We start from the raw sequence: 14,323 nt of genomic DNA, 5'->3' as shown, positions 1-14,323 counted from the left end.
ACACAGATCAGGCCCGCCTTAGCCTTTGGGGTTTATATGTCTGGGTTTTTTCCACGCTTATTCAGTTTGTTAGGATTCTGTTTATGTAGCAGTAATAAATATTAGAGTACTACTCCTCGTCTCAGCGTGTGTCTCACTGTTAGGACAGCAATGGCCAACCACTTCTGAAAAACCTGCCAAGAAAACTGCAAGGACTTGTCCAGACAGTCTCCGAGAATTGGACACAATTGAATGGATGAAAAAAAATCAAATAGAGCTGTGCATCGCTTCAGATTTGAGGTCAAGTAGGTGCTTCGGAGCATGACCCTGCATTTTTTTGCCTTTGAACTAGACACACTCCACACCCCTTTTATAAAGCAGATTAAAGATATATTGACAGTGCAAGAGAAATATAAAACCACACATGCATAGAGTCCTAACCCTTTGATTCTACCCCGTTATTCCCTACACAGGATGGTCAAAATAAAAGTAATCTGAAAACAGTGAGCAGTACCTCATTACAGTTTGCTAGTACAATAATAAAGGTCCAAAAAGGATATCTACTTAGGCCTCATCTCAAAGTATGTTGTAGAGCTGCTTTCTCAAACAAAACATTTAAATCTGCCACCAGGCAGCATATCCAATCTTATATGTGTTGCCTCAAATTCCATAAGGAAACAAGACAGGTGTCATGACCCCGTTGCAAGGCACAAAGAGCCTCACAACGTGGATCATGATCATTAAGAGAGAGAGGAAGGAGATAATTAAATCAGCGCTTAAACCAAGCACCCAAAGCACCCACACCCATGGACTCATATGCAGCTGAATAGAAGGACTTCAGATAAGCAGCGATGAGCCGCACCTGGTGCCCTGGAGGACACACCTGAACCAGGAGGACAAGGACAGCCACCGGGAAAACGCCCCCACAGCCATCAAGACACCCATCAAGGAGAATGGGGACAATGAAGGGTGGAGGAGCATGGGACCCCGCAAGAGGGTATATACAGGGCACCTCACCACCGCACCCCCGTTCCCGTTTTTCTTTCTGTCAGAACCGTTTCAATAAACCGGAAATCCTTAATCCCTATTAAGTGAGTCCGTGTCTTATTCAGAGCGAGGCTGACCCTGACAACAGGGTGTAAATGCTCCTCTTCTATTGATCAGGAAAATGTAAGACTTGTTAAGGGATTTAAAAAGCAAAATTTGGGGTGGGGGAGCTCTTCGTGACTGGGGCATTTATACTGTAGGTTCCTGGAAGTTCCAAGATTATCCACGTTCTATAGAGCTGTATATAACATGGCTGAGATGCAGCAGCCATAGTTTTGTAGCACGCAGTGGTAATCCTGCCTGTGTGATTCTTGTTCAGAATGGTAGATTGTACATGTAATGCGGCCTTGTTCGTTCAGGAATTGATCATCTGAAGTGGTCTTCAGAATGAAGCAAATTGGTTTTACAGCCTGAGAGAGCAGGGTGGGGGGGAGAGAGGGAGAGAGATTTAAAAAGTAGTGTCAGTGTCCTTGCTATGCTACATGGAACCAACTTGTCATGTATACAATAACATTTTTTTGGAATTTGACACCACACATTCCGGTCTTGAAGGTGACTCATAATATTGAAGGATTCCAAGTTGCCACTAAATCTCATACCTCTTGAACTAAATTCATGCCCATGCTCGCTAAAGTGTTGTTTTTTCCTGAACGAGTCCCTGTTCTTTCGGTAGCTGAAATTCATTGTGAAATTTCTCTTATTACTGTTTCCAGCCAAGAAAAGAATGAACCTGTTAGATTTCTTCTCTTCTAAAAGTAACAAACCCTACATTAGTTATGTGAATTGTCAACTCTGCTTGTTACTTTCTAACTTCTCCTTGTCTGTTACAGTCTTTCTGTATAGACAACATACTTGAGTTTTGAGTTACTCCAGCTCCAGGGATTTGTACAGTACTTGGAATCATACATGAAACCAACTGGTACAAGCCAAAGAAAAAATTAACCAAGTTTAAAATTAATCAAGCTTAGCATGTTGTGTGAATACAACCTATAGAACTTAGGTGACTTGGTTAAGGATGTTGGGTTAACACCATCTATACAAAGTTAACATTGCCCTTATGTAAAGCAGCTAGTGAGCTCCTGAGACTGTAAATTACTTATGGAGGTAAAATTTTCTAGGCCACTCATATTTTCTAATTAATAGTTACCAATATAGAACTACCCAAGGGTTTTATAAAGAGCAGTAAAACCCAAAGATACAAGCACAGCAATAACCGATTATTGCCCCAACAGCCTTTCAATTTCTGGCCTTGCATGGAGTTAGATGTTACAGCCCGATATTTCTTCTAAAGCCTATTTCTTTACCTGTAACAACAGCTCAATCAACTTACATTAAGAAATGAAAAATATCCTTAACCCACAAACAGATGTCCTAAATGTGCTACATAAGGTACTTTTTTTAAAATTCATGACTGTAAGCTTCATTTGAAAATTTGTGAGAAAGTAGCTCTTCTTGTAAAAATAACTCCCTCCCCTACAAGGCTAGTCTCTGGGATAGCAGCCTTTCATCCCTGACATTTTTCAGTCCACACAATGTTTTCCAGACTTTTCATTTAACCCCTCCACTTTGCAGAACCAGTCCAACCATTAAGTCTCAGGTCCAAATACTGGGTGGTGGCAAGCAGAAGCAGGTTGTTGGAGGACAGAGCTCTGTACACCTGACAGCCTGGTCTGCATTTGCTGAGCCTGGATGGACAGCCAAGGTTGCCCAGGCTCATCCTGATATCAATTCCCTTCTAAAGAAACATCTAAGTGAAAAACTTTGCATCTTGCCCTGTTATATTTGGCGATTTCATTGTTAATTCTTGCAGAACTTGATAAAGTGGTTAATGCTGTTTGCCCAACCAGATTGTTTTGTTTTGGCTTTTATTCAAATGTTACCCACCCCCTAGTTCCCAATGCCCCGTCTACTGGAACTACATGGGTAGCCAAACCTAACAAAATTCAGCAGAAACAAGTACATATTAATGCTTCCCTGTTTCTACACGTCTTTCTTTCCTTTGGGTATATGCTGTATTCCTATATTCCTTCCTTCCCGAGTAGATGTTGTATTCCAGGATCCAGGAAACATCCTCCACTAATGCTGAACTTCCCAGCTTATCAGCAGCCTTCTCTATTTAATTACCAATGTGAATAAAATGGGGACAATGTTTTGTTTCCAACTTGGAACAGAACGATTGCCATTCAGAAGTTCTGCCAAACTGTTTCCAGCAGCCAGGTTTTGGCAGAATAACTTGGTTGTTCCAGGTTTTAGACAAAACAATATCTAGATGGAGTGAGTAGGTCCATGTCACCTGATCCATGTCACCCCCACTCTCCTTCTCCCTCTGGTGGCTCCCAGGATGGCACATCCCACCAACCTGCATGTCATCCCACGTTCCTGGTGTCTTGCTTTCCCTCCCCCATCAACTGTCACCCATGTCCCACCAGCTCCCCTTCCTTTCACATCCCCAGTTTCTTCCCTTCCCCAACTGTGGCCACAATTGTCCCAATTCAGCATAGTCCATTGGCTCACCACCTCCCATTCTTCCCAAAGCCTTCCCTTCCTCCCTTATGTCCCAGTATAGCCTATCCTACTGGCTGGCCACCTATACAGACTTCCCAGAGCATTCCCTGACTCTACTGAACTACCCCACTCCCTCCCCTACCACCCATCTCACTTCTTCCCCTGAATTACTTCTGTCCAGAACAAAACAGCTTCCATGAACAAACCAAAACATCTCAAAATACTTATTCAATTGAGGCACAAATCCCTCCAAGCCAGCTGTTCTGTGCCCAGAATGGTTCATCCACAGAATGCTTTGCATAACCCTATATCTACTATATTTATTATCATCAGCCTAAATCAATCTACTATAGGAGGAAGGCCTCTTCATTGAAGATTTTGAAGGAATATCTACCCCGCTGTCCAGTACAGATTCTTAGATGGATATTTTTCAACGTCCCAGTCTAGGGTAAAAGAAAATGACTGGCCCAAAGTCACCCCACCAAGTTCCCTACCTAAGGGAGGACTAGAACCAGAGTCTCCGCTGCTCCTAGTCCAGCACCTTAAACACTGCACCACATTGGTTCTCAGATCTACTCTATGTATCCATATATTTTGGTATCTGTAATGAATCAACACTAGATGGCATCAAAGCATTAAATTTCTGATAATCCATCCAAAACTGATGTTTCCACTAGTGTTTGATTTCCTAAGAACCTTCCTTCTAGAGATCCTCAGATTTTATTCAGAAACCCCTTTTTAGATGGGAAAAAAGAAAAGAAATCTGAAAGTGTAAAATGCTCTGAACCCCCTTCTCTTGTACAGAATCAATACCTGAAGAAGCCACTTTACATCCCTAGGTATATTTTCAATTCCTTACAACAGACTCAGTTTAAAATGGTTAATGGTTCATCCTTCTCTGTCTTTTCCTCAACTGCTTCTATAAGATATAAGAAATAAAACAGGGTACAACCATGTGCTGTGCATTTCCCCATCCTTGCCTTCTTACATGGTAAGAACTGGGAAATGTCTGACATGCACACATGCGTGCTCTCTCTCGCTCTCTCTTATGACTTCTCTATCTAAGCCCACTTTCCATTAAAAGCAATCCCAAACTGAACTGGCAGGATTTGGTACAAGAAAACAATCCAATTAAACCATATAAAATTATTCAAAATTTAAATTCATAAAAAGGGGAAACGACAATGACAGAAACACACTAGATGACAAAGCAGCATGAGTGGTCTTATGTTCACCTGGGTGAACAGGAAGATCTTTAGCAGGCATTGAAAACTAATTAAATTTGGCATACAAATAACGTGACAGGTAGGGAATGTGATGATCAGGGTAGCTGCATCAAGAATGCTGGTTTATTAGTAGCACAGGAGTGAATTAAACTGACTAGATGCTTGTAATAGCCAATGCAAAATCTTTTTCTGTGTTTCCTTGTATCTAAATTATCTATATAAGCTTGCTTAACCATGTGCCTGAGGTCTTGCCCAAGGAAACATTGCCAAACATGCTGTTTGTGTGGCTGACCAGACTCTTAATAAAAGTATTGGAGACTTCACAAATTGTGTCCTGATTGAATAAAGGGATGAACCTTCAAGAGGGAAAGAGACACCAGAAGGCAGTTGATGGCATACTTGGGACCTCTGTCTCCTGTATCCCATGCTAGTTACTCTAAGCTTCCAAGTTTGGTTTCTCATTCTTCTTCATTTTGCCACAGAGAACAAGAGAAAAAGATTGGAGGTAGGCAGGCTCCTGGTCAAACCTCTGCTGGAGGTCATAAAAATCAACCAGCCCAGCCCAGGAAGAAGACAAGTGATCTGTGCCAACTTCTGTGGATTTTAAGGCTGAGAATTCTGGTTACAAACCATATCTGAAAGTTTCTCTTCACTTTTTTTTTTAAGCAAAGGTGTTATTTTTTAAAACAAATGCCTTTCTGCTTTTGCAGGCAAAACGGCCCCTAAAATGAAGAATAGGGAGTGAATGTATGATTTATTATATATAACTGCATATCCAATTTCGCTCTGAACTCTCATTTTTTACCACACCATGTCAGGATGAAGGCTGAATCTGAGGAGGAGGAGGATCAGCCAATCGCAGAAAAAGCGAGAGACAGCCTTGAGCAGCAAGGTCCAGAGCCACCGATTGAAGACAGGCAGGAGGCAGATTCACCACCACCTATCGGTGCGCGAGAAAGGAGGCTGGAAAGGCAGGCTGAGCAGCAAGAGAAGCGATTGGCTCTTGCATGGAAAAGGCGGGAAAGCCGAGGATATAAAAAGCGCCAGAAGCCAGAGCCAGTTGTCGGAGACAACCGTTCTCTTCTCCCTGCCTTGCTGTCGGAACTCGCTGCCTCAGCCGACCTCCTTACCTTGTCCGCCGACTCCGAGCCTCCTGCCTCTGCTGCCTGCCCTGCTGCCACACCGCTGTTTGCCTCAGAGCCCTGCCTTGCTACCAAGCTCTGCCCTGCCTCAGATCCTTGCCTTGCCACCGGGTCCAGCCTTGCCTCAGAGCCCTGCCTTGCTGTCGAGTTCAACCTCGCCTCAAAGTCTTGCCTTGCTACTTGGTGATTCTAGCCTTCTAGTCCGGCCTGTTTTCGCCTTGCCTTGCTGCTCTCTGGTTCCAGCCTTCCAGTTCAACCTTGCTTGTCTTGTCCTGCTGCTGTGTGAGTTCCAGGTTTCCAGTCCAACCCTGCTTCGCCTTGCCTGCCACCTTACTGATTATAATAGCCTATTCCTTATTGCCTTTGAGTTAATGTGTTTAACAAACTGTAAATAAAGAACTTTATTGCACCTCTTCCGTGTCTAGTCTAATTGGCCAAGACACACGATCTGGTGAGGAGAATGATTTGGCCCAAGATTATCCAGGGAGTTTTATGGCTGAAAGAGGATTTGAGTGCAGGCCACCCTTCTGACCACCTCACCGTATCTCCTCTCTTTGTGAATCTCTGTATTTTTCCTCTATTAAAAAACATTGGAAAGAAAAACCCCTAACCACAATGTAATTGGGTGCCAGATTTATGTTTCCAATAACATGTTTCCCTGACCTCTTCTATTTATCACCAGAAAAACAGAATATTAACAGCCCTTCTCATCGAGTAACTCATGAGATTAGGTCGATGCATTTAAGACCTCAGCTGCATATGCAAAACCTTCCATCAGTATCTTTTTTTAATAAATGCAATAAGGCCTTTCTGGCTTGCTTGCTTTCTTAATAAATGCAAGGCTTTATGGCATTATGTGTTTTATTAATACTACTTTCCACTTACCATCTGGAGTCATGTTTCTCTATGAGAAAATTTGAAAGAACCCTATTTAGGACCTTGCCCATTTGCCCCCATCACGACACAAATATGCCCACAGATATTTTTGCTGTGCTCCCTGACACTGCCTTCCTCTCGTCCCAGGCCCGTGAGTCAGATAGGCTTATGTCATTCTTAGCTGTGCCAATGTTACAGTAGTAGCTTCCTCTTTATTCTGACAAAGTTCAAGGGCAGTTTCAAGTGCAAAATCTGTTAGCCTTTGTTATCTATTACCTTAAAGCAGTGTTTCTCAACCTCAGCAACTTTAAGATGTGTGGGCTTCAACTGCCAGAATTCCCCGGCCAGCATGTTTATGTAAATATTACTGGCTGGGGAATTCTGGGAGTTGAAGTCCACACATCTTAAAGTTGCTGAGGTTGAGAAACACTGGCTTAAAGGAATATCAGGAGGCTGCAGTGACTTGAAACAGAGGCAGTGAAGCCAAGAGGAGGATTGACAATGGGAACAGCAAATAGTATGCTGGTATAATTTTTTTCAGCTCAAGGAGGGGTGGAGAGCACTTCAACTCAGTTGTTGGGAAAGACCCATAGTCTATAATTTTAGGACACAGAATTGTGGATGGCAAAGCATCAGAATAATCCGAACCAAATCTAGGGGTATAAAGACTCACGCAACTGCAGAGACAAATGAAGGAAGTATTTGAGGGCTTGAACATTTACATAAGTAAGGAAGAAAAAGGAGAAAAAATATTATTCATATCCCACTAGTGACTAATTCTATGGGTGCAACGCCTACTCAGATTCAGTTTTATTTGGAAAGAGATCACTCAGGACTGGTTGACATTCTGTAGCATTTGTGTTCAATTACAAATCCATCTGCAGCAAAGTAGAGGCCCACAGCTAAACTCAGAGATGTACAATTAGAGTCCCCAGGCCACCAAAACCCTTAAGTTCATCTTCCAGAGACCCTTCAAAGCTTGCCCCATTCCGTGACTGTGAGAGAAAGCAGATTTTTAAAAAGTGTTATGCTTCAAATATATGGGTTTAATTTACATTTTAATTTATTCTGATTTACATTAAATTAAAATAAAAGTGAAATCAAATGTGATCTGTGCTATACCCACTTCTTTGTCTTGATCTTACCCACTATCTGGAATGAAGCCCTGATCAGGCTTTAATTCAGCCTTAATCTTGTAGGATTGCACACTGCTTAAACACATGGGCAGTCAGCATTTACAGCTTTCATAATGATCACTAGAGAGATGAGCACCACTCCAAGATGTTTACAGAGCTATCTGCATAATGCTTAGAGCAAAACTTGAAGGTGAAACATATATTGTTGGTCTTCCTCAGGGGATGGGTTTCTCCATTGAATTTTGTTTTCAGTTTAAAAAGGGGGAAATACAGTACAAAAGCTAGGCTATTTCTATTCTGTTTCTGGGGAGTTATTAGACCCAACTCATTAATTAAGCTTTAGCTCACTTTTCAATCTCTTTTCAGAAGTTCTACTGTATCTATATTACTAGAGTACCTGTTCTTTAGAATGGGGTTATCCTTTTAATGGATTATTAGTGTACACATTTGTAAATATTGAATCTCAAAGGTGCTCTGCCATACCTGTAGTTCATCTGAGTTACACCATTGCTGCATGAGCTGCACTGGCTCCCAGTTGCTTTCCAGGTGCAATTCAAGGTGCTGGTGGTTACCTTTAAAGCCCTACATGGCATAGGGCCAGGTTACTTGCAGGACTGCCTTTCCTCAAGGATATCTGCCCATCCCACTAGGTGGTAGGGTGGACATGCTCCAGGTCCTGTCAGCCCTTTAAGACTAGGAAACCAAAGTTATGAATGATAATACTACTTTTATTACAAGGTTACAGTAAGAGAATCTTGTAAGTCTGAATATGCTTCCTCCTCCCTCCCTTTATCATTGTAAGAACTAGGGAGGGTCAAGCCTGAGATACTTTCTCAAATTACATGTCTCTCCAGATTCAAATTTCTTTTATCTGACCATTGTCTTGGTTGTGGCTCTTCCCCCCGTTCCTGTCCTAACAACAGTTCCTCAGGATTATTCCTTCTGCCCATTACAGGTCCCATCTGTCAGCCTTACCAGGTAGACCAGACAGAAAACATGACCAGATAAGCTAATTCTACTTTATCGTAAAGCTGCATTAACAGAATCTTGCAAGTCTGAAAGTACAATTCTCCCACCGTAACATTTACAGCCCAAGAATTTAGGGAAGGTTCCTTCTGAGCTTCTTGCTCTGCCCACTATATAGCTGCAGGCTATGCTCTCTCTTATCTGACCATTCCCTGGGCAGCATCTCTTCACCCCATCTCCCAAGGTCATTCCCACATACCATTACACATCCCTTAAATTTTGTCATCTGATGGGACTTCAGAGGCACACCTTCTCTGTTGCCATTCCTGCCCTTTGGAATAGCCTCCCGCCTGAGATTCAAGGGATCCCTACCCTTTTAACCTTCTGGAAGGCTGTGAAGACCTGGGTCTTCCCTCAAACATTGGGCCTAGGATGTGTTGGAGGTCCCAGCAAATCAGCATGCCTCATTAGCATGTGGATGAGTTTGTTCTAGGATACAATTCTCTATGTGCTTCTGGGGGAAGCTGTTTATTGTCCCTCCCACATTCCTTAGTCCTCCTCCTTCCACCATCTATGAAGGAAGCATGCTGCTGCTCCTCCTTCCATCTGGGGGCCATGCAATGGGCCTAGAGTCAGGAGGCTCCCCCTTTCTGCATGCAGCCTTTAGCAGCAATAAGGGCTAAGGGTTAATTCAGTTTAGGGAAAGAAAGAAGAACAAGAATAATTTTTCCTGAATGGATGTGACTGGACCAAATAAATGAGTAAGACCTTCTTTTTGCTTCCTTTTGAACCTACTTCGTCTAAGTGTGTAATTCTTTATGCTTGGGTGGGCTAAGTGTGTAAGATCAGTAACCTATATTTTTCTAACATGCTCATTAATGCTATTTTAGATAATATTCTTTTCTGTGCATGTCTTTTTGCTGTATTAAGCTCTGCTCCATTCAGTGGTCCTAGCTGTCCACTACTGGCTTCAAGATGGAGGCTGAGTCAGGAGGCTGATTGATTTTGCATCTGATGGGAAGAGTGGTTTTGTTTTTATTCCTGCTTTTATCATTTATTGTGAGCTGCCTAGGATCGAGGCAGGACATAACATAACATAACATAACATAACATAACATAACATAACATAACATAACATAACATAACATAACATAACATAACATAACATAACATGAGATAGGCAGCCATATAAGTTCTGTAAGCAAACAAATAATTTAAAGCTACTGATTTTTAAAACTCAGTAGCTTTAAATTATTTGTTTGCTTACAGAACTTTTATTCCTGAGTCAGACAAAAGCCTAAATATTTTTAGAAAGTTTCTTTTAGCATTGGGATGAGCTGACTTCATTGGAATCTTTTTCAAATGCTTATTGTCTGCCTATGCTTTATTTTCAGCAGTTGAACATCTCTGTAACTCAGTATATAAGTATGTGGCAGAGTGATTGAAATACTTAACTGCCACTCAGTTAAACAACAATAACTTTGCTATGGAAGGACCCAGGAAGAAAGACATAACTCTAGCAAAAAGAGAGTCTGACCCATTGCAGTTCCACAGCTTGCACCATCTTTTATAACACTGGGACATGCTAAATAATTCTGCAAGTTCAAATTTGGTTAATTTTCTATCAACCCAAACAAATAATTTCTTCATTTGTTAAGAAGTGTGACAACTGGTACTGAAATAGCCATAATAATGAGGTTAATTGCATTTTAAATTTCATACCATGCATTGGAAAATGATACGTATTTTATAAAAGTCTCTTAGCTGGAAAAAGTTGTTTTATTTCCAAAAGGAGATATATCTTTGTTTTTTTTTTTAACTAAATCATGGATTATTAAAAAAAAATTAGAGTAACTGGTGAGGTTAAAGAGGTATCTTTTTTCTTTCTATATTTCCAAATTCTAAATAAATTAGATTAAAAAAAAACAATTTGGGATAGCTTTTGTTGAAAATTATTTATTAAAAATAGAATACCTACCATTGTATTATTTATTTATTTATTTCCTAATTCTATGCATAGGGTATCCTTACCATTAGCTATTAATAAATCTTGATGTCCCAACTAATATGAAGGTGGAAGTTGGATATAACCCCATCCTTCCATATATTATTATTTATATTAGAAAGAAGCTTTTAGATGTTACCTAAATTTTTGAAAAATAAATGATCTCAATATTGTTTGGGAGACCTTAAACTGTAATGGTAAGAGTGAACCAGCAAAGTAGGAAAAAAAATACATGAATTTTGGAAATGCCACCTTTTTCATTGCTGCTATACTGCCTGATACCGTAAGCTAAACCTTAGTCCGTTTTTGAAAAACCTGTTTGATTTTCAAACATAAGGTGTGTAAATGGCCAATCACAACCTATTACTGGTTTTAGTGATTTGCACCCCCAAGTATTTAACATGTTCCTTTACAAGTAGAATATTCAACAAGCCTTCAACATGTTATTTTGTTTAGTTAGAGGAAGATGAAAACAGAGCCTGATTTCATAATTCATTTGGAAGGGCAGGGTGTAGATCAGGAGTCTCAAAATTGTGGCCTACAAGGTTAATGAAACCTCGTGGGTTGTTTTGCGTAGTCCACACCCACATCAAGATGCTGTCATAGCTCAAATCAAGGGCTATCAGCTTCCTAAAGCCACAGCTTGCAGAGGACGGAGCAGGAACACATTCTTATTTCTATTGTTTGGGCAGGGACAGTCTTCTGCCCTCCCATTGTACCAAGAGGCACACTCACCTGCCAGCTAAATTACTGAGACATGCCACACCACTGCTGCTTCCCACTCAGGCACCCAACTAATAGATGCAGAAGGCAAGGAGGCACTGAATGACACCAGCCCTACCCTGCTGCCTTCTACTCAGCTGTGGTGGATGGAAGGTCATCTCACCCCAAATATCAGGAACAAGGCGCTTTTCTGGCACAGCCCCAACCATCCAACTTTGCTGGGTGAGGGCCAGGATGATGAATCTGCTGATCCTCCATGATTCTCCTTCACCTGTTACCCAGAAGCTGTGTCCAGACAGGACTGCCTGTCCTCTTTTTGCACTGAATTACCACCCCCTCACCCCTCATGCATCACAAAGATGCTAATCCCAGGTTCTGCATCTGACTGACCACTTTCCACTCATGATAGCCCTAAAAGATAGGTGAGAAGAGGAGCAATAACACATCTGATGCCCTCTAATGGCAGGAAAACTAAGAAATCTATATGTGTCCGTATATGAAAAATGGACAGATAGAGTTATTAGCCCATACGTTCACATTGTCCATTCCATTTGGGAGAAGCCTGACCTTCAAGGTTGACCGTTTCATGTCGTTCTTCTGAGAATACAGAACTCAATGAATATTTGTAATAAAACAGACATTTATTCAAGGCTTTCCCTAGCTGGGGATTATTTTTTGAAGGGAAGCTACCATACATATATATATTTGTAATGCACTAAGTATAAAAAGCAGTATGTATGTCATGCAATAAATACAGAACATTAATCTTACCAGTTTGCTGCAAGTCTATAAACATGGATTTTTAAAGCACTTCTCAAATAGATAATTTGACCTCACTGCTTTACATTACTTGGCATTGCTCTTCATTATATTCGCTCTTTATTCACCAGTTCCTGCAATATAATTGAGTACATTTATTAAATTTGCCACCTTGGGGCAAATACAAGGCCATTTGTGAAGGCATGGAGTAATCAGCTATCTTGTTGTGATATTTCTCTGTGACATTTGGGCCAGTGATCCTGAACATCTCACTGAGATATTCTTCCATTTCATTACTGAGAAACAATATAGATATTTCCATCAGCAGAGTTGTTCCATTAATTTTAAATTGGTATTAAAAAGTTGGTATCATAAAAAATCACAAGTTGATATTTATGATTTAAAAACAATCCAGATATTTCTCATAATCAGACATGGGGTGAAGGGGTGTGTGCAAGAACAAGAGCTCTGAGATTCTAAACGACCATGGATTATAATTCCATTCCATGTGTAGTCTGATTCTTAGGTTACTTAACTCTAAGTTTTAAATTTGTATTTAATCAGTCAGAGCTCACTTCAGACTGGTAACCCCATCCATACGCAGGGTGGCCAGATGCAACAGATTTCTGCAGCTTTGGTAATTGGTTAAAACAGAGAATTCTAGCAGCTAGAACTGGTCATGCAAGATGCACCTCCTGGCATTTGCCCTTCTTCCTAATTATGAAAGGTATAGCAATTCCATCAGCCTTTGCAGCTGCACATGGTATTCCCACAGACATTATCCACACAAAATGGGATCGCAGGAGCAAGCATTACTGTAGTACCCAAGGAAGGAGAAATACCTGATTTTTAAAAAATCATTTCTTTAAGATGTTTTTATTAATATTCATATCATACCCTCCAGTAACGAGGTCATTGCCAGCTAACACAAGTACAAGATATATTATAATTTAATCTCTATAAAATAAATCCTTACTTTAAGTAAAGACCATGCTGTTAATGTACACTTACTGAAATGCTTAGTTTAAAACCTAAAGGCAGACTGAAGAAGAGAATTCCTTCATTCAGATTATTTATAGGCAGCATGTTTGAACATAAATGCATAGCTTCACTGTGGAACATTGATTTTATTTATCGCATTTTTAAATCTCATGAAATAATTTTCTCCGCATTATACAGTTCACTTAGAAAAAAGAACTGAAAGAACTGAACATTGTAATGGGGGAGCTGGCAAGCAGCTAGTGGTCCTACAATGGCTAAAAGAGTTGTTGAAAATGGACTGTGGCCTGTTAGTTTCGATCCAGAATAAAGGTGTCTGTGAAATCTAAAATGAATCAAGCACTTTCCACTAACTAGGATATATGGGACAGTGGCTTAGACTGGAACAAGACTTACTGAAGCATTCGAGGGCACCCCCTGGGAAAAGAGTGCTGAAGGTGAACAGCATCATGGGGACAAGCAGCAAGATGATCCCAGGATCTGCCTAGGGTTGAAAATGACAGAAATTAAGAAGATCAAAGATTTACCTGTCAGAGAATGACCAGCCACTCATCACTTCAGTCTGGGAGTGGATGGTACAATGCCAATAAATTACTTAAGTCCTTCCCCTCTGAAGACTTTGTGAGAACTATGGGAGAAGTTAACAACCTCTGGAAGACGGGGGCAGTGCTTTTGTGTGTGTATGGGGTGGGGGTGGGGGGAGGATAAGGGACTGGGAAATAAGGTGTTAGCTAAGGGCTTCACTTTAAACAACCAACTAAGAAAGATTTTACAAATGTTATGGACAATAGGTAATGTTGTATTTTATTCCATGTCTCCTTGCAGGACTTTTATTTCATATATTGTCCTCATTTACTATCACTTCTTTGGTTCTGAAGTCTTCTCTTAAAACATCTGGATGAACTTTTATATTCTACTGGCTTCATTATTTCTTCTTTGATCTCAGTTTTTTCACAAATG

Source organism: Candoia aspera, chromosome 1 (assembly GCF_035149785.1).
Source record: "Candoia aspera isolate rCanAsp1 chromosome 1, rCanAsp1.hap2, whole genome shotgun sequence".
Lineage (NCBI taxonomy): Eukaryota > Metazoa > Chordata > Lepidosauria > Squamata > Boidae > Candoia > Candoia aspera.
Note: the sequence above shows the minus strand (reverse complement) of the source record.